The 19,960-nt window shown below is 37.7% G+C and overlaps 1 long non-coding RNA gene across 1 annotated transcript in view; it reads right to left on the reverse strand.

Moving 5' to 3' along the window:
• LOC143442905 (uncharacterized) overlaps positions 1-19,960 on the reverse strand; it is a 36,692-nt gene that overhangs the window by 13,977 nt on the left and 2,755 nt on the right. The gene's annotated exons all lie outside the window — the stretch shown is intronic.

The raw sequence follows: 19,960 nt of genomic DNA on the forward strand, positions 1-19,960 counted from the left end.
TCCTATCCTATTACTCAATTAATTAAGAAATAATAATAATATTTAGTTACTTAAAGTGACATTGCTGGTGTCTCTTCTAAAATTATGGCAGGTCAGTGGGCTCATCATAGGGCGACAGGCAGAGCAGAAGTTTCACAGTGAGGAAGCTTTCAGGAGCATTGCAGAGCCCTCTCACATACAGGAAGTGATGACAGACATATTGCCTGTTTGCGGCTGAGAGCAGCAGTTCTTAAACTGTGGGTCTCAACTCCTTTAGGGAAATCCATATCAGATATCCTGCATATCAGATATTTACATTATGATTCCTAACCATAATGAAATTATAGTTATGGAATAGCAACTGAATAATTTTATGGTTGGGGTCACCACAACATGTATTAAAAGGTCACAGCATGAGGAAGGTTAAAACCACTGATCTACATCATTTTAAACATAGAAATCTATCTACAGCAATTCAAGAGTGTCTGGAGTAGTTCCACATGGAAAGGATAAAACAAAAAGGACAAGAATACAGATGCCTCAACTCTCTTTTCTTCTGCAGGCAACATGCATGAGTACTCATATGTCAGTGTGATTAAGGGAAGTGGGGATTGAGCTGTCCTCCATGAAAAGAAAAATAGCAAAGACCATCCACCAAAGAAGCTCTACAAGACAATGAGGCCTTGTTAAGAAGAAGCTATTGTCATGACTGCAAGGGTGAAATGATAGAAAGAGACTCAAAAGGTCAGTCAAGAAACCTAGCATCAATACCAGAGAGCTGAGTACAGTGAAGATCAAGAAAGGACTTTTAAGACTCTCTCATAGTTCTCTAAAGGAAAGCCAACAACAAATGGCAGTCACTTTGACAGCATCAACAACCAGAATGTAATGGGACCAGTTAAGTGACACATTCTCTCTTTATCTTTTAAGTCTCTATCCCTTTTCTGCCAAGAAAAATAAACAGAAAAAAAAGGAAAAGGAAGAGATACAACACCAAAAACACACCTTTTCTCCTTACTTGCCTCCAGTTTGTAGTCATAGACTATAGCCTGCCCTTGAGAAAAAAAAAATCCTAATTCACAATGGCTACACAATTTCCTACAGTACAAATCTTCCCACCACGGTCGATTTTCAGATACCAAGGAGACAACCCTATGCTTTGAGTTATAAATAGTTAACTGACTTGTGCTGAGACTCCCTTTCTCCACAACAGTGCTACAGCTGAGCTATGGATCAGTCTTGATGTAGACAGGAGGCAAGTAGAGCAAAAAGGACTAAAATAGAAGAGCTGTGTGCATTGGGCATGAGATCTGATAAAAAAAAAAAAAAAAAAAAAAAAAAAAAAAAAAAAAAAAAAAAAAAAAAAAAAAAAAAAAAAAACCTTCAAATCCAACAGGTTTCTTTGTAACTGAAAGTGTGGTCTGACCAGAAAGGTAGATTCACTAAGTATGACCACAAATGCCATCAGTTCTCAAAATTGTATCAAGAAAGACCTAAGAAGACTTAACAAAGCAACAATAAATAAAGTCAATCTCTTAGTGTCTATATTCACACTGCTTAAATTTTAATTTTACATTTTAATGCCAAAGGCTCTCTCAAGTGTTGCTCATAGAAAACATTCCAGAGGAAGAGTGAATCTCCCATAGATTACGTTAAGACACCCTCCCCTCCACCCCCGACACAGGCACACATATGTGAAAAACAACCTGTACATTAGACATGTTCTTTCAGGTAGGATGAACTATCATTATGAAAGCTCATATAATTTATTTCAAAGAAAACTCTTTAAAAGATTGAGTGGTGTGAGGTTTACGAAGTTACAAATTAGAAGTGCAGGTTATTTGGAGGAAGAATGGCATAGTGTCCTGTGGCTGGTTTGCCCCTTCTCAGCATTGTGGGCTAACCAAGGTTCTCAAGCCCCATACAAAGATATTTTTCTTGACAGACTTTAAACCAAGAGAAAGAATTGATTTGGAAATTGAACTCTTTGGAGCCAAATTACTTAGGTATTAGAGTAGATCCTACCTCCAAAACATGCAGAACAGTGATTTTAATATAGATCAATTCATTTGTGTTATATCCCTAGTACCTTTATACTGGATGTGAAATTTAATTTCCTCCTCTGTAGGTTTGATTGGTGAAAAAAAAATCTGAGGAAAGAATTTCTGAAGTCTATAGATTAGAAAATATCCTACAAATAATTCTGTTTTCATCATGTGAGAGATGGGAAAGAAACATTTGTCTATGCTTGCACTGTGCTTTGCTGTTGTTACAGCGGCTGCTGCTCCTGGGGCTGCTGCTGCTGCTGCTGCTGCTTCTGGGGCTTCTGCTCCTGGGGCTGCTGCTGCTCCTCCTCCTCCTCCTGCTTCTGCTTCTGTTAGCCTCTAAACCCTGGTAGCTGGGATTACTTCCCATTTCACGTTCCCACCACTCATTTTAAAACTTGCCAAGGATTAAACTTCATGCACACTATACATGTGTTATACACACCAAGCTATATTCTCATATGCCTGTCCTAGTTTTTATTAAAAAGGCATAGAGGGCCTAGCCAGAAAAAAAATTAAGCACATATATAAAAATCCCAAATTCCTCCCAAGTTTTGTTCCTCTTTATTCCATCAGACATAGCTCTCTTCTTATCTTACTCTCTTCATATTGACTTCTTCAGTCGCTCAAATCTTCCTTCATCTACATGTCTCATGACTCTGAAATTAGTAGTCTCAAGATCTGGTAAATTATAAAGTGTATTTTATATTTTATCTCTTTAGCAAATAGAAAGACTTTTAAACTCTTTTGGTACCTGCTGTCTAGCTAATAATATATTTTAACTGACAGTAACATGATCTTTAAATTACACACAAGAGAAATTCAGGGTTTCTAAGAATATGTGAATAGGAAAATTTGGGTAGCAATAGACTCTTGTATCATTAAGACACAGAATATTTCCACTATTCTAGAACAATCATTTTTATGCCTTTTAAGCAAATGGCTATGCCTGCACAGAAAAATCCATGGCTTTTATATTTGGCAATATAATTGGTTTTGCTTACTTATGAATTTTCCTAATTGGAAATAGAAGCACTCTCTCTGTCTGCCTCTCTTGATAATCCCATTAATCATTTGCTACCTCACATGGTTTCTGAGTTGTGACTCATCGTAAGACTATGCCATATTTACTTATACATGCATTATTGATAGACAGTCAGGCTCTTTATAGATTTCAGCTTGTATTATATTTTGCTCACCAGCATCCAATTGTTCCAGAATTATTTCATGAAAACGTCTGTCCACATTAGATTACCATGGCAACTTTATTAGAGCTTATCCGCATACATATCGGTCACATACATGTGATATGATTACAATAATTATATAATGAGTCTTGAGTCAATTTCAGTTCTCCAACATTACTCATCTTTTCCAAAAGTTGGTCTGCTTATCCTAGATCATTTGTTTCTTTACAAAATTTATAATATCTGGTTAGCAATTATCATTCAGAAACATATATGGAGTTTCTGGTGAAGCTGTTGCCTGTCTGAGGGTCTGATAAGGAGGACTTGTCATCTTCACAGTTCTAAGACCTCTGATTCTTGTATAAAGCACATTGCGCCATTTCCTAGAGACTTTCTGAATAGTTTAAGTGTTTGTGCATTTTATTGTGGAGTGTTTGTATAGCTTCAACAAGACACTTCATGTATTTGATGCCATACAAGTTGGATTGCTTTATCTAAATTCCATCTTCTTACTTTTACTATTTTATAAAAATGACTTTACTGATCTTAGAGATTACATCTTTGCTAAATGTGTTTATTATTTTGGGGGATTATTTTACCAAATATTTTATCAAATATTTTAATATATGCAAGCACGTTGCCTAAAAATGTGCTTACTTTTTTCTTACAAGTTTATTTTCTTAGCTGAATTGTTTCTCTGGAGCTATCAGCAACATATTGACTTACCATGATAGCATTGGATTATATTTACAACTTCTAATTTTAGATATTTTATCATTAATTGTTGCATTAGCTGTAGGTTTCACGTGCATGGCCTTCTTCTGGACAAGGAGGCTCCCTCCCTTCCTTTCCCTTTTTGTTGAGTTGTGAACATAATGAAGTACTAATTAGTTTAGTACATTTTTCACCTACATAAAAACGCTCATAATTTTTGGTCTTAAATTCTGTCTAAATACTGAATTAGAACAACTTATTTTAAAAGTTAAACAAAAACTGAATTAACAAGATAATTATAGTTTCTTCCTAATGTGTTTCTATTTGATACCTTAAATATAATTCACCAAAGAACACATTCTACACTCAGGTTTTCTACATTATCAAGTGTAGAAACTATAAACTATCTTACTTGAATATAGAACAATTTTTGGAACTCTTATTCTGCCAGTTATTTTACAATTTGTCATATATACTTTGCCAGTTTCATCAAATAATTCCAACCTACTGGCTCCTGATTGTCTGCTCATTATACAGAACTGTTATATGTGATTCCTATGTTTCCATTTTCTATGTGGTGATATGCTCTAGGTTTTTCTTGATTAATCAGTTTTATTGGGGTGGTGTGTGTGTGTGTGTGTGTGTGTGTGAGAGAGAGAGAGAGAGAGAGAGAGAGAGAGGGAAAGACACATGAACACATATGCATACACACAGAGAGAGAGAGAGAGAGAGAGAGAGAGAGAGAGAGAGAGAGAGAGAGAGATCTTATGATGTAACCCTGATTGCCTCTCGTGAAACTTTTTGCATAGACTTAGTTGGCTTTGAACTCATTAAGGTTCATCTGCCTCTCTGCCTCTCTGCCTCTCTGCCTCTGCCCCTTTGCCCCTCTGACTCTGCCAATGCCTTTGCCTCTGCCTGATTGCTAAGATTAAAATCATGTATTATGATGGCCAGACAATTGATCCATTTAATCAGCTGATGAGTGTACATGTTACTATTTTCTGCTTGTTTTGTTCCTTTTCATCTCCATTAGTCTCCACTTATATCTTTAGCATTTCTTTTCTGCACACATGTTCTGCTTACTTTTCCATTTGCATTCAACTATGGTTTTTCCTTTTGGCAATGTTTAGTCTGCTATTCATGCATTCAATGATCTTTCTTTTAAAATTGAAATAATGCATATTGTACAATGGAAGAATTTTGTTTTATAAGTCTGGCTTATTCTCTTCTGAAAAGTATTCCATACTTCACTCAAATCTTCTGTTTTTAAGTCCTTGAGTCTATGCATAGCTGCCTTGAAGTCTTTGTTTCCTCTTTTTAACATCAGGATTAAATCAGTCTTCTGAATTTTCCTCTTAATTTTCAGGCCCATTTCCTTATTCTCCTAATACAAAGTACACTTTTTCTGTGGCCTGCCGAGTCCACATTTGGTTGTCTTCCTTTAGCATGATGAGTCTTATATTAGAAAGTACATATTTCTATGATGGTTGAGTTCCATTCTGGTAAAGCTTGTTTTAGACTTTCTTAGAAACGGTGAAGAACAGTTCTGCTCTTAAAGCATGGCTTCTGTAGAAATTCAGCTGGAAGATCTGGTAACAATTTCACCAGCACCATGAAACACAAAGAATTCATTGTTTAGCTCCTAACACCTGCCTGCCTCCATCTTCAGGACTGTTTCTCCACCAGGCCTCACCGTGTTCTGCTGACAGGACAAAGACCAGCTTTCCCCCTATATGAAAAGATAATTATAAGCCAAACACACAGAGATCTTTGCCTATTTGGCACAGAGAATTTCTTCATGGCGTTCTAGAAAAGCTGTGTAACAATCCACATGAATATTGTTCTTTCATATTTGATGTTTTGACTCAATTTGATAGTTTAGCCCAAAAGCCCTCCCATCAAGCATCAAGTCCTTATTTAACTCCGTAATTGCCTTACCCAAATGTGTTGCTGTTGCATGTAGCTTTGGCTACCCCCACCTAACCTCTGGGAATGAGGTGCACTACCAGTCCCCACACAGCTTCCCTTAAATCCACAGATAAAAAAGGCAGACACACACAGTTGTTTAATTTCAACTTGCTTTTTTGGCACAATTGCTGGGTGCTATCGATCTCCCACCTAGAGAAGTGTGACCTTATCAATACTCTTAGCTCTGCACCTCTCCATGTGCCCTCAACTTCAGTTGCTCAGTTACATCTAGTCCCAGCTAAACACTCCCAGCTGCCCTCCTGGATGAGCGGCCTGTTCCGCCACTCTGTCTGTGATCTCAAATGGCTGGTCACCTATTCTCCCTCAAAAGCATGGCGAACTCTTCCTCTCCTCTTCTTGTGTCTGTCTGTTTGCCTCCAGGGACCTGGTAGTCCTGCCTATTACTTCTGCCCAGCAATTGGCCCATGCTTCTTTACTGACAGATCAAGAACCAACTGGAGAACAAGACTTTAGCATTGGAACCATCTCTTCATGTTGCCTCTGGTGTGATAACAGTAAAACACACTGAGAAGTACCAAGAATAAAACACATTAAACTCATTGTACCAACTTATAAAAAGGATACAGATTTACTATGTGCACACTATGTTTACATCATTTATTCCTCCCTCAAAACACTTCCCTGACTCCCAACTACCTCTCAGTCTTTAGCATCTTTTTCTAAAATATGGTCAATTCTGACTATTTGGTAATAGATAATCAATTAGAAGGTGTATCCTTGGGGAAGACTGAGTCTTCCTCTCTCAGCAGTCATTAATTGCCTTCATATAGGAGTGTAGCTTTGTGAGATAACTCTTATTCACACTGGCATGTCAACTGCTGTTGCTGTTATTTGGGTCTTTTTTAGGCAACCATATTGTTGAGAGTTGATACATGCAGCCTGCCTTTCATATATAAAAGGCACAATCTTATAACAAGTGTCCTAATCATCTGGTACTTTTTAAAAATTATTGAATATTTTATTTATTTATATTTAAAATGTTATTCCTTTTCCTGTTTTCCCTTCTGGAAATGCCCTCTTCCATCCTACCTCCCCCTGCTTCTATGAGGATGCCCCCTCACCCACTCACCTACTTCTATCTCCTCTGTCTGGTACTTAAAATCCTTCCCCCTTCTTCCTCAATGTTCCTGAAGCCCTATGTATAAGAGTTGTGTTACAGATATATCTATTAAGACTGGATAATGCATAGTCAGTAGTTCTCTGACTTTTGACTACTTGTGGCTTTCTGTATTAGATAGCTTTTGGTGACTACTAGGATATAATGCCACTACTACACCTTTGGGAACATCTTGACTTCTTCGTCATTGTTATTGTTCATAGGTATCATACCTAAGTAGGACTACTTATTTCTTTTCTCTCTTAGCAAATTTCATGATGTGTTTTTGTACAATAACAGCTAGTCCTCAAGGAAAAGTTTTTTAGGTCAGATACAGCTCAGTTTGAAGTACATAATATCTTCAGCATTAATGACTCACCTTGAAATATGAGGAAGCATTCAAGGGCAACAGCAAAAACCTACATCATATTATGGGTCTCTTGGACTCCCATGACCAACAACTCAAAGGTAGATTTTTTCATGCCTGATACTGGGCAGTTTCTTGATTTAGTCTCTATCCCTCTCCTTCCCTTCTTCCTCTGTAATTAAAGCCCCCTTCCCATGTTTCCTATTCCTTATATCATAGCATTTATAACTTACTATTACCCTCTCTAAAGCTCCTCTCTTGTGATCATCATAATACATTTACACTTTTTTTGGTTTCTGCAATTACTCCAGATTATATTCATACACCATAAGATTTGAAGTTATGAACTACAGCTAAGAGAGATATATGGTATTAAACTTTCTGAGTAAGAGTTGTGTCTTTTAATGTGAGAAAAAATAACTTAGTAAAATAAAAGTTACTTTTTACTAAATGAAAAGAGCAAAAATTTTCAATAGATAGCCTTACACTTGAAATTTGGCTATATTACTTATTAGCAGAGAAGCTTGTAGAGTTTAATTATCCTCTCTTGAAACTTTGTCTTCACATGTCAAATAGAGAAACTACTTCTTATTTATGGATTCTTACCTTTTGTGGTGCTCAGTGAGAAACAAATGTAAACTACCTAGTATTTGAGCACAGTGAGGATTTCATGGATTATAGTTCATTCTCTTCTACATACCACTGCTTTATAAAGAACATAGGCAGAGGAAAACCCATGCCTCAAATGGTCAAGAGTTCATGTTCTCAATAAAAAGTGACTGCTACTCTCTGACTCTCAGGGTGTTTTTATACTTGTTTCATAAAATATTGTTGAAGTGATCACATGATCTTTCCAGTTACAGCTTGTATTCTAGAGGACTAAGAAGACTAAGTATATCAACTACCATACTGGACTTGCCCTCCAAGCTAATCTAGTTCCTATGACAACTAACAAAAAGGCAACCAAATAAACTTAGGAAAACAAGGTAATTTTTCTTCAAAAATAAAAACGGGAAAAGTAGATGCACAATATTTGGAAACTCATAATAAAACAGACAAAGTCTGGGATCTGGGAGATGTCTAGTACTGTGCTCTAATTGTTCTTCTCATGAAAGCCCAAGGAGATGACAGGAGGAGAAACGTGCAGGGCTGGGGACTACTTTGGGCAGTGCTTAGATCTTCCTGAATGAACCATTTTCATCTTCATTTCTGAAGTTACAAATCACTAACTGAGCTTAGCTTAGAAATGGTGAGCATTACAAACTTATAAAGCCTTAGATTAACATTTAAAAAAATTGTATAAAAGCAAAAGGGGAAAGGAGGCATGAGATAGGGGTTTTCTAGGGAGAGGAAATGGGGGAAAGGGGATGGCATCTGAAATTTAAATAAAATATCCAATAAAAAAAAAAGAAATGGTGATTCACTATGTCATTAAACTTTAACTTAGTTTAAATAATTTAAAAAAAACTTCCCCTGTTTTTTTTCTTTTTTTTTACTGGTTTTCTCTATAAAATACTTAACTCTCCTGTTCATTGGGTAGAGATCAGTGAGAGAAGAGAAGGTCACAGAGATTTTAGAAGTAAAGAGAGCCTATCAGTACAAACAGAGTGAACCAAGCTTGAATCATTGGAGAAGCATGAATTGTGTTGCTTTCCTATGGACCATCGAAACTGTTACTTGTTTTAGTTGCCTGCATACTGATTGCTACTTTACACATGAATTTCCTGATAAAGAGTATAAGCAATATTCCAGGAATCCAACAAGAAAGATTGTTATTATAGACATACAGACCCACAATCAGTGGACAGAAAGAAGAAAGACAGTAGATCTTGATAAGCATTTTAATTCTGGAACTGTAGAACATAAGGACTCTGCTGATCTTAAAGCCTTGCTTCTCTCTCAGAATTATTGCTATAATAAATAGATAACCACTTTTTTGTTTAAAGGTTGTAAAGAAATGCACATACGAAAGATATAACTGACATCTTGACATAACAGGACAAATTTTTACATAACAGCTGTATAAAACTAGATAATTAGTCGTAAGAAGTTGAGACATGCCAGCTTTCATTTCCTATTGCTGTGATTTTTAAAAAAAAGTCCTGTTAAAAGCAACAGAAGGAAAAAAGTTTTATTCAGCTCAGAACCCCAGCTTACAGCCTCTCCTGGAGGGGAGTCAAAGTGGCAGGAACTTGAAAAGGCTAGTCCTATAGCATCCATAGTGAAGCCCAGAGAGCAATGGATTAATGAAGGCATGGTAGTACTCTGTTCTCTCTACTCTTACAGTCCAGAATATCCTGTTCACATAATGTTGCTGCCCCCCATGAAGAATGGATCTTCCCACTTGAATTAACTCAATAAACTCTCACAGACATGCGCACACACCAAGCTAATCAAGATAACTCTCCTAGAAACATATTCCCAGGTGATCAGGTGATTTGTCATATATATATATATATATATATATATATATATATATATATATATATATATATTCTTTGTTATGACAAGAAATAAAGGCAAGAACCAGACAGCCACTTTTTTACCTGATCTGTCCCCAACGCACAGGATCAACAGATCATAGACTCCTCCTACAGCTCTATTGAATTAATAAGGGAGCAGGGGGGTATCACAGTTAAGGTCCCCACTATCTTCTGAAATGGCAGGAAAAAAAAAGAAACCAGAAATAGAGGTTCAAAATAAAAATACAAACTGCCATTTTCTCACCATAGATTTTTTAGTTAAAATATACCCCTAGAAGGAAGGAAAGAGGAGGCAACATGATTATATTTTGGTTACAAGATGAAAAACAAGTTCTAACCCCAAACTACAAAAGTAAAGTATATGCCTGTGAATTCATATTGATTTAAATTTGAATCTAGGTCAAGGGCCATGAAAAGTCAAGCTCTGCATCCCTCTGAAAGCTAAGTGAGACATTCTTGGAAGACATTCCTCTGCCATAGTTCACACAAATACTGGATTACTGTTTGGTAATCACAGCAGCAGTAGTAGGCAGGGTATCAGCAGTTTTATCAGCTCTATGAAATCTAATTTCATGAGCTGATAACAGGGACACTGGCACTCATGATAGGGTGTGGTATAAAAGAAATCTCTGAGCTTAAGGGCAAAGAATGTTTATCATAGATAGTAAGCATACCTATCCCATGGTCCAAGGAGCATCTATCTCCCTGTACTTATTTTGTAAAGATTAAGCATGCCCAAATTACGCTCCTGTCTTCTAAACTGTTTCCAGAACAGCCTTCTTGGAAATGACAGCCAGCTATAAACACAACCAGTGATTCTTCTCACAATATCAAAAAGATCCCAAAACACATGAGAAATTTTTCTTCCCGGAGATTCTGTTATTTACTAGATATAATTAAAAATCAAGAATCCTATGCCATAGAAACTCCCAGGAATCTATGATGGTGACCCTAGTTATAACTCCTAGCAATGGAGGATATGGATGGAGCCTGAACCAACCATCTCTAACAAGATAAGACTTCCAATGAAAGGATTGGGACACCAACCCAGGCACAAAACCTTTGACTTACAATTTGCCCTCTCTACAAGATATGCAGGGATAAAAACGGAGCAGAAACTGAGGGAGTAACCAACCAGTGCTGGTTTTGTTGGCAATCAGTCACATCCATGGACAGCTAGAAGTGACAATCAGGCATCTTTGCAGCCATATCTCAGGAATGGGCGACAAGACACATCATCTCTAATGGTCCAAGAGGTGAGAGCATAGCCTCTGTGTCTGTTCCTTTATGCATGAGCCATGGCCACTGATGCATGTCCCTTCTCGCATGTGTCACAGCTTGATAAAAGTCTTGATCTCCCTGCCCCTCACCTCTTCTTTCCTCTGTTTCTCCCTCCCAATAAACTTCCCACATGAGGGCTGCTGCTTGGTGTGATTTGTTTGGAACTTGCTGCTTACTTCTAACAGGAAAAAAAAACCCATGAAAGGAAACCCACCCCCGACACTGTTAATGATATTCTTCTGTAATTGCAAACAGGAACTTAACATATCTGTCATCTGAGAAGTTTCACCCAGCAACTGATTGAAACAAATGTAGAGAACCCATAGCCAAACATTATGCAAGAGGGAGGAAGGATTGTAGGAGCCAGAGGGGTCAAGAACACCACAAGAAAACCTACAGAATCAACTACCTGGACCCATAGGGGCCCACAAAGACTGAACCACCAACCAGGGATCATATATGAAACTGACCTAGGCCCTCTTCATATGTGGAACAGTTGTATAGCTGTTCTTCACGTGAGACTCCTAACAGCAGAAACAGGGCCATCTCTGACTCTGATGACTGCCTTTGGGACCCTTTCTCCCTACTGGGCTGCCTCTTCTATCCTCAATAGAACATGTTGCCTAGTCTCACTGCAAGTGGATATGCCAAGGCTGGTTGCTATCTACCAGAGTGACCCCAGTTTCTGAAGAGAAAGGGAGGAAAAGTAGATGGGGAGGGGAAGTTGGATGGAAGGATTAGAAGAAGAGGGAGGGGGAAATGAGACCAGGATGTAAAGTAAATAACTAATTTTTTAAAAGTCAACTCTGAGCACTAAGTTGTGATCTTCTTTCCCTGAGTTATGTAGGTAACAGCAACCTTTATCTCCCAAGGATAAAATAGAATAAAATGTTTTTCATGCTTAGCATACACAGCCTATTACATCACTAAAGATTTTAGTAGCTTAATGCAAGGATAACAAAAGCATGTTCATGTAAATTCATTCAAATTTACCCAAGCCCATAAACATTTAGGTCAACTAGGAGACATGGGACATCTCAATGTGATTCTGAATCTAAGTAACACAAGAGACAACATGTATTGAAGAAAGAAACTTTTCAACTCTGCAAATTGCCACTCAACTTTATTGAACATCACTTACTTCATCCTGTCTACCTTATCAGGCTGTTGTGTCATTTAAATGGAACAGTTGTGTGACAAAAAGCATTTGACAGAGTGGTGGGCACTCAGTAAATGTCAACTGCCCCAATCAACTGGATCAAGGAAAGCTGAAAATTGGTTTTAGAAATTTTTCATATTCTCTAACACTTATTTTAAACCCATGATCGCCTATCAAAAAGAAATGGCTAGAAAACAACTCATGCCCCTGGTACTCTAAATATATCCAGATGCCCAAAATTAAGACTAGTATATCAATAAATCCATGTTATGTTTTCCTGAAAAAGAAAAAAAGGCCTTAAAATTATATAGCAGCTTCCTAAGATATACAATCTCTAGAACCCTATAACTGAGCAGTAGTAACAGAAGTATAAGATGTATAAGCTATCTCCCTCAGCATATACACAGTGTTACATGAAACTGGGTTTTTATAACCTCATAATTTTGTAGTAAATACTTATTTATTCACTTTATAACCCAATATCAGCCTTTCCTCTTCTCCCAATACTGCAGCACGTAAGTCCTCCCCAATTCCCCTTAAAAAGGGAAGTCTGCCTCAGAGTGTCAACTCCACACACCTCCTCATTCCACCCCCACCTCCCCAATCTCCTAAATTCCCATACCCCAGTCCTCCAACCTCCCACTCTGCACATCTAGTTGCTGCCTGACTAGGCACATCCTCTCCCACTGAGGCCAAACAAGACTGTCCATTTAGGAGTGCGGGATCCACAGGCAAGCAGGTAGGCAACAGGTTCAGGGAAAGCTCCTGCTCCAGTTGTTTCAGGACCCACATGAAGACCAAGCTCATCTGCTACATATGTGAAGAGGACTTATGTCCAGCCCATGCTCCCTCTTTGGCTGATGATTCAGTCTCTGGAAGAGACTACTTAGGAGCCAAGGGACCAGGTTAGTTAACGCTGTTGAACATCTTATGGAGTCCCTATCCTCTTCCCATCTCTCAATCTTTCTCCCAACTCTTCCATAAGACTCCCTGAACTTCATAACCTCAGAATTTTAAGCGTTCTTAGGACACTAAGAGAACCTTCCCCACACTCTTGCCCATTAACTTGGAGTCCCTGCCATCACTTCCTTTTGTCTTCCACATCCACCTGAAACATCCATCTTACTCCCATCTCTTCATTCCATTTTCTTTTTTTTTTTTTTTAAATCTAATCATTATTTGTTTTTGTTTTTTTTATGGAGTGGTTATTTCTATACACTACAAAACACAACAGTAACATTAAGAAGTAATACAAATGTTCAAGCTATGATTCAGGGACATGAAAGTCAACAATTGAGTTGAGATCACAAAGATTTTTATGTGTGAAGTTTTAAAAGATAGAAGTAAAACTGCGCACCCATTCACAGCTCACACAAATCACATACACATGCAACAAAATGCTCATATTTCATTAGCAAAAGTGTCACTGCTATAAACCCGGGTGTCCAATACGGGAACATGAAATGCATACACCACTGTACACAGACACCATATGCAATTTATAAAGTGGCCTGAATAGCAGCAGATGCACTGTGGGCTGATACACTTCGTAGTGCTTGTACAGTTGGTTGTGTGACAAAAAAATTCATAGTAAGCAATCCTTGACTGCCACTGTCAGATTCAGGCAGGAACAGGACAGCAATACTGAAGAACAGCAAATATTTTTGCTGTCCTTAGCCACAAGGCTCAGATTTAATATGACAAAGTAAATTCTGTTTTCTGAAATTAATGATACAGTAGACTGCTGATGACAACAATCACCTGCCCCTGACCAGATGGCTAGTGCTCATTGCATTAAGCCCACGTGTAATCTCTCTATCACTGAGACCTTTCTAACACCCTTCATCCTGGATTCTGGAAGATCCTGGGCAAATTGCCCATAAGTAGATGCAAATTGTTTTGCTGCCAATTATGTCTTTGCTTTATAAGTGATGGACCCATCTATAAACAGTGTGGTGCTGACAGTTCCAAGCATCACATGGAGTGGTACTCTCAGGCATTGCTAAACAGTGTCAAGAAAAAGAGAAGGTATCCCTTGTTTACAACCTTGTCTTGTTTCCTCTTCTAACTAGGACCCTGGTTTAGTAGACTTTTATCACAAACCAAGGAAAAACCCCTGGAAATTACAGTGTAGTAATTTCCAGTATGTTATTGTTGTTCTTGTTCACATGGCTTTTTAGTTTATTCATTTATGTTGTATTTTTTAGTTTTAATTATGTATTTTATGTTTTGAGATTATAATATAATTACATAATTTCTCTTTCCTTTCTTCCCTTAGACTTCCCTATAAGGTAGTCCTTCCTGCCTTTCAAATTTATGTCCTCTTTTTTCATTAACTGTTTATTTCCATTTTAAATATTGTATTACAGTATTATTAATATTAAATACTAAAGAGGTTGGGCATGTTAAATTTTATATTCATCTCACCCTAAACCAGACTTTGTTTTTTCTTCTTCTTTTTTTTATTACTTGGTATTTTTATTTTTAGTAAGAAACACAAGCCTCCATCCGCAACCTTTTTCTATTTGATCCATAAAAGGCTTTTCACTACATGGTTCTAGATTACAGACATAGCCATATTAATAGAACTGTCACAAACATTAATCATCTTTCATTAGTTACTCGAACAGAATAAAGCTCTAAAACTTTTCTACAATGTATTGTAATATACTATATTTCACAATACACTAGATTTCTACAATAATTAGGGGAGTTAAAAGTACAATCCAAATACCCACCTTGCCAAATTTTAAGTATTGCACATAAGGTGGTAATGAAATAAATAATTTGACTACACATACTATAGAAAATACAAAGATGTGTAAATCATAATACCCTGTAGAAACTAAGTAACTGAAAGAAAAAGAAATGGATAAAATTATCATTGTTTCTTAGGTGTTTCTTAGGTATTAGAGTCTTCTATATTAGTTCATTTCATCTCAAAGAAAACTTCATAATATATGTTTTATCATCTAATTTTGATGTTAATTAAACTGAGGCCAAAATAATTAATTTCCACAGTCATTTAGTAACTACTATCTTCTGTTCTCCCTCTACTTTATTACACACTGTGCTTTAAAACATAGAAGAAAATTTCATATATATTTTCTGTGACTGAGCCCTTCCATCAGCTCTATAAAGTAGCTAAATAAAGTCCCCATATGCCAAAATAAAAGTCTGAGGTCCGTAGCTAGCAAGTAAATAAAAAAATGAGTCTAGTGTGCAATAATAAATATTGAAAAATTAACTGTTATGGAATATTGAAGGAGTTTTGCTGAGCTCCATGAGACCTTCTTCACCTTCGCTCTCAGCATTTATATAAGGTGAGTAAACCCTGTTTCCCATTTGTACATTGGAAATCTTAAATTCTAGCCCCAATGTCAAAATCAAATGTTACCTTCTGTGAACTTCAAGCATTTCAGACATAGACCCAGAGAACCAGCTGGAATGACATACTTTTGATCTTTCTCACTAGAATACAGGCATGCCCTTAGCACACACTTTTAATGCCAAAAGATGAAAGTAAAATTAGTTGGTGGGAGAAAACAGCCATGTTTAAAAGTGATAGATCAGACAAAGATTTTACAGAATGGGTCAGAGATCGGAGGATACTCCCAACTCTCACAAGGACAGGAAAGAGAGTCTACTTAAGACCAGCACAGAGTAAATTAGGGATGGAGGGCATTTCAATGAGTGTAATTTAGTTGAGTTTAGATAATGCAGTAGAGTTCAGATGAGTTCAATTCAGTGTAGTTTGGTATAGTTCAGTAGAATGCAGTTGAGTTCAGTTGAGTTCTTACAGTTCCACTAGTTCCATTCAGTTTATGTAGTCTGTGCAGTTAACACATTTCAGTTCATAGATTTCAGAAGCAGTTTTTCCAAGCAGAACAATTCAGTGAGGAACCAAGAGAAGCCAGTTTGAATTAGTCAGTGTTAATAGGAGTTTTGAGGCAGAACAGCTGAGTTGAACTAGCCAGCCAGAGTTCAGAAACAACTAGAAAGGGTGAGTTTATTCAGCAGTAAGCCTCTAAGACAACAATTACATGTGTCAAACATCCTACAAAAAGCTGTAGAGGAGAAAATCACCTGGGATCATCTCCTGAGAAAATGTCAGTTCTTTGATAAAAATTACTTTTTTAAAAAAATTGGATATTATATTTACATTTCAGATGTTATCCCCTTACCCCATTCCCCCAGCCCAGGAACCCCCTATCCCATCCCTCTTCCTCCTGCTTCTATGAGGATGTGCCCCCACCTATCTCTCAACTTCCACCTCCTCACCCTCAAATTCCCCCATACTCGGTGTCCAGCCTTCATGGGACCAAGGATCTCCTCTTCCACCTATGCCCAACAAGGACATCCTCCCCTACATATACAGCTGGAGTCAGGAGTCCCTCCCTATGTGCTCCCAGGCTGCTACTTTAGCCCCTCGGGAGCTCTGGTTGGTTGGTATTGTTGCTCTCCTCATGGGACCACAAACCCTTTCAGCTCCTTCAGTCTTCTAATTCCTCCATTGGGAACCCTTTGATCAGATCAATAGTTAGCTGCAAGCATCGCCTCTAAATACATCAGACTCTGGCAGTCCTCTAAGGAGACTCCTATATCAGGCTCTTGTCAGAATGCACTTCCTGATATCCACAGCAGCGGCTACCTTTGGTGACTGACTGCACATGGGATGGATATCCAGGTAGAATGGTCTCCAGATGGCCTTCAGTTTCTGTCCCACACATTGTCTCCATATTTGCTCCCTTGAGTATTTTGTTACTCCTTCTAAGAAGGAACAAAGCACCCACACTTGGTCTTCCTTCTTCATGAGCTTCAAATTAAGGCATGAGTCATCAAGGCTTTATGGAATAGTTGTTTGCCATATTTCTGATCCTGACCCAAGACAACCTAGCCCATGTTCCCAGATGGTACTTTCTCTCTTTCTCTGATAACTCAGCTACCTTTAGACTCAACTAAATATTCATGGCCTCTCCCAATATGGGACCATAGTACAAATTCAGTTTCCTTTATTTATAAAACTCTTGCCCCTCTCCTCTGTCCCTCTTTCTTTTACTTGTTCTACAAGTGCTGAGCCTCAATGTGTGAGGACATCTTGAACCATGTTTGATGCTTCCTGTGCTCATAAAACATGAAGTCCCTTTCATGGTACAATTTTAGCTCTGGTTAAACTCTAATGGAATAAACTAAGATATCAAAATGTCATTAAACTAATCACAGCACATAAAATTTTTAAAACATTAAACTTTTAGAAACATGAAAATAGGCAGTACATCATGTTCAGCTAATTGGTATAATTTCAGTTTATATCTCAATACCTAACATGAACAATGAGCCCAACCATTTATCAAATATGGAAGCAATCTTCCAGGAGAAAAAATGACAGTGACTTCTCCAGATGAATAAAAAGTTCCCACTGAGCATCAAAACACTTCATTTTGAGACATTTTTTTAACATATCATAATGTTCTGTCTTCTTGAAATAAGATAGAAACACTGAAGACTCCAGGTTAATATTAAGAATCCTAGTTACTATTTTGGCTATTGACCTTCCTCCTGCTGCTGTCTCTCACTTTCCCTGCTTTTCAAACTCCTCAGCCTGCATGTCACAGATTTCTACTGTTTGCCTTTGAGGTGTTGGTATCCTTCCTGGCTGCTGTCAATGTCCCCCTCTCTAATAGCCTCTTTGGTGTTTTCTGTATTGTTACTTTGAGCTTCCTGCAGACTAGGAAACTAAATAGCCTAGATAACAAAGCTTATTGTACTTAGTGTGAAGTCTGATTGGCATGTTCCAAGTGAGCCCCAGAAGATTCCTCTAAGCAAGAGAAAAGTCACTTCCTATGCTTCCTGAACACTAAGCCTCCCCCAACCTCACATCTGATTCGACTCCACCTCTGCTTACTGTATTGATTCTTTCCATTCCTTTTTTTTTTTTTTTTTCAGTCATGTTTTTCACTTGGTAAAACCTTTCTGCTCTTTATGGACTGGCCAACATATCAACTTTTCTCTTTCTCCTTTGAGTAACAAACTCACAAATATATATCTTTAAGACCTGACAGCTTTGTTTGTTTTCAATTTCTTAGACTTTCGGTGACATAAACATCTACCTAGATCCAAGGAAAATTAGGGTCAATTTCTTTGCATAAATAGGATTTTACTCTACAAAGACTGAAGACAGACATCAAGGGGTTGTTTTAGGGACTAGGGATGCATATCGATTGCTATTTTCCTAACAGTCTTGAGGCCCTGGGTTTGATGCCCAATATCGCATAACTGTACACATAAAAATAGTACACAGTTAAAATCTCAGCACTTGGGTGTTAGAAGCAGATGGATCAGAAATTTAAAGTCAGCCTAGTTAATTAGAGTTTGAAGTAAGTCTGGTGTGCATTAGGACCTGTCTCTAAAGAAAATACACACAAAAAAATGTTAAATTGTTTTAAAGTTTGTGGCACAGTCAACAAACTACAAGCCCAAACACCATGACAATGATCTGGTTTCCTGCTTACTAGCAAAATCTTCCATTGCTTAAATTCACTTAGACTAATACTATTTTCAACTTAGGTTAAAGGAACCAGAATTTTGCTGGTGTTGGAGCAAAATCAAAGCATATGCCATGTTTATTTGGGGAATTTCAAAAAAAAAAAAAAAAAAACAGGGAAAAGGCGAGAACATGAGGCTCTTGGTCTCATGTCAAGACCTTGTTTTAGGCCTTTCAACTTGATTGTTTTCATAAAAAAAAATACAAGAAAACAAAAGGGAAGAACAAAGTTTGAAAAGAACAATTCTTTACAAACTGAAAATCATGTTCAGAATTTGAGAACAAAATCATACATTATATATATAAAATCTACCACTTATTAACTTTCTGTAGCTATATCAAGAAATTTACCCCATTTGATAAAAATGTAATATTAATGACTGGTCAGACAAAAATAATGTCATTGTGTTGTGGACTGCTCTATCCCATGCTTGGGGGCCAATATGTTGGGACCGCTCTATCAGTATTGGAACCCACACTGGCAAAAACCTTGGGGGCTAAATTGTTAGAGCCCACACTGCCCCAAGCTGCTCAGGTCTGCGGGTCAGGGTTCAGCAAGAGTGAGTGAGGACGAAGAATGGAGACCAGACAGAGTGTGATTCAATTCCGTTTATTCTTCAGTCTCTCTTCTTCTCTCCAAGTCCCTAGTTCCTAGTACCAAGTCTCAGGTCCTGGGCTTCAGCACCAAGTCTCAAGTCCTAATCCTAGTTCTAAATTGCTATTCTCTTTCCCAGTTCCAAGTTACCTGCCTCAAGTCTCAAGTCCCAAGTACTCTTCCAAGTACAAGTGTCTAATAATTTCTTCTGTCTGCCTCTCGACTTTTATATGTCTCACTTCTAAGCCATGCCTTTGAGCCACGCCTTTAAGACACACCTTTAAGTCTTATCTCTAAATTACACCTTTAAATCACACCTTTAAGTCTCACACACCCAAGGGAAGATCCTGGGTATCTAAAACAAGATGTTATCAGAGTGTGCTCAGCTGTTGTAGGCTGATGTAAACAAGTATCTTGTCAGAGTACATGGCTCAAGATGGCTGCAAGGATGATAGCCACTTTCTTTCGGCTCCCCACATCATTGCTTGTACAATTTTTTTTAAGTCTATAATTTTCTACAC

The sequence above is a fragment of the Arvicanthis niloticus genome, chromosome 1, assembly GCF_011762505.2.
Source record: "Arvicanthis niloticus isolate mArvNil1 chromosome 1, mArvNil1.pat.X, whole genome shotgun sequence".
NCBI classification, from domain to species: Eukaryota; Metazoa; Chordata; class Mammalia; order Rodentia; family Muridae; genus Arvicanthis; species Arvicanthis niloticus.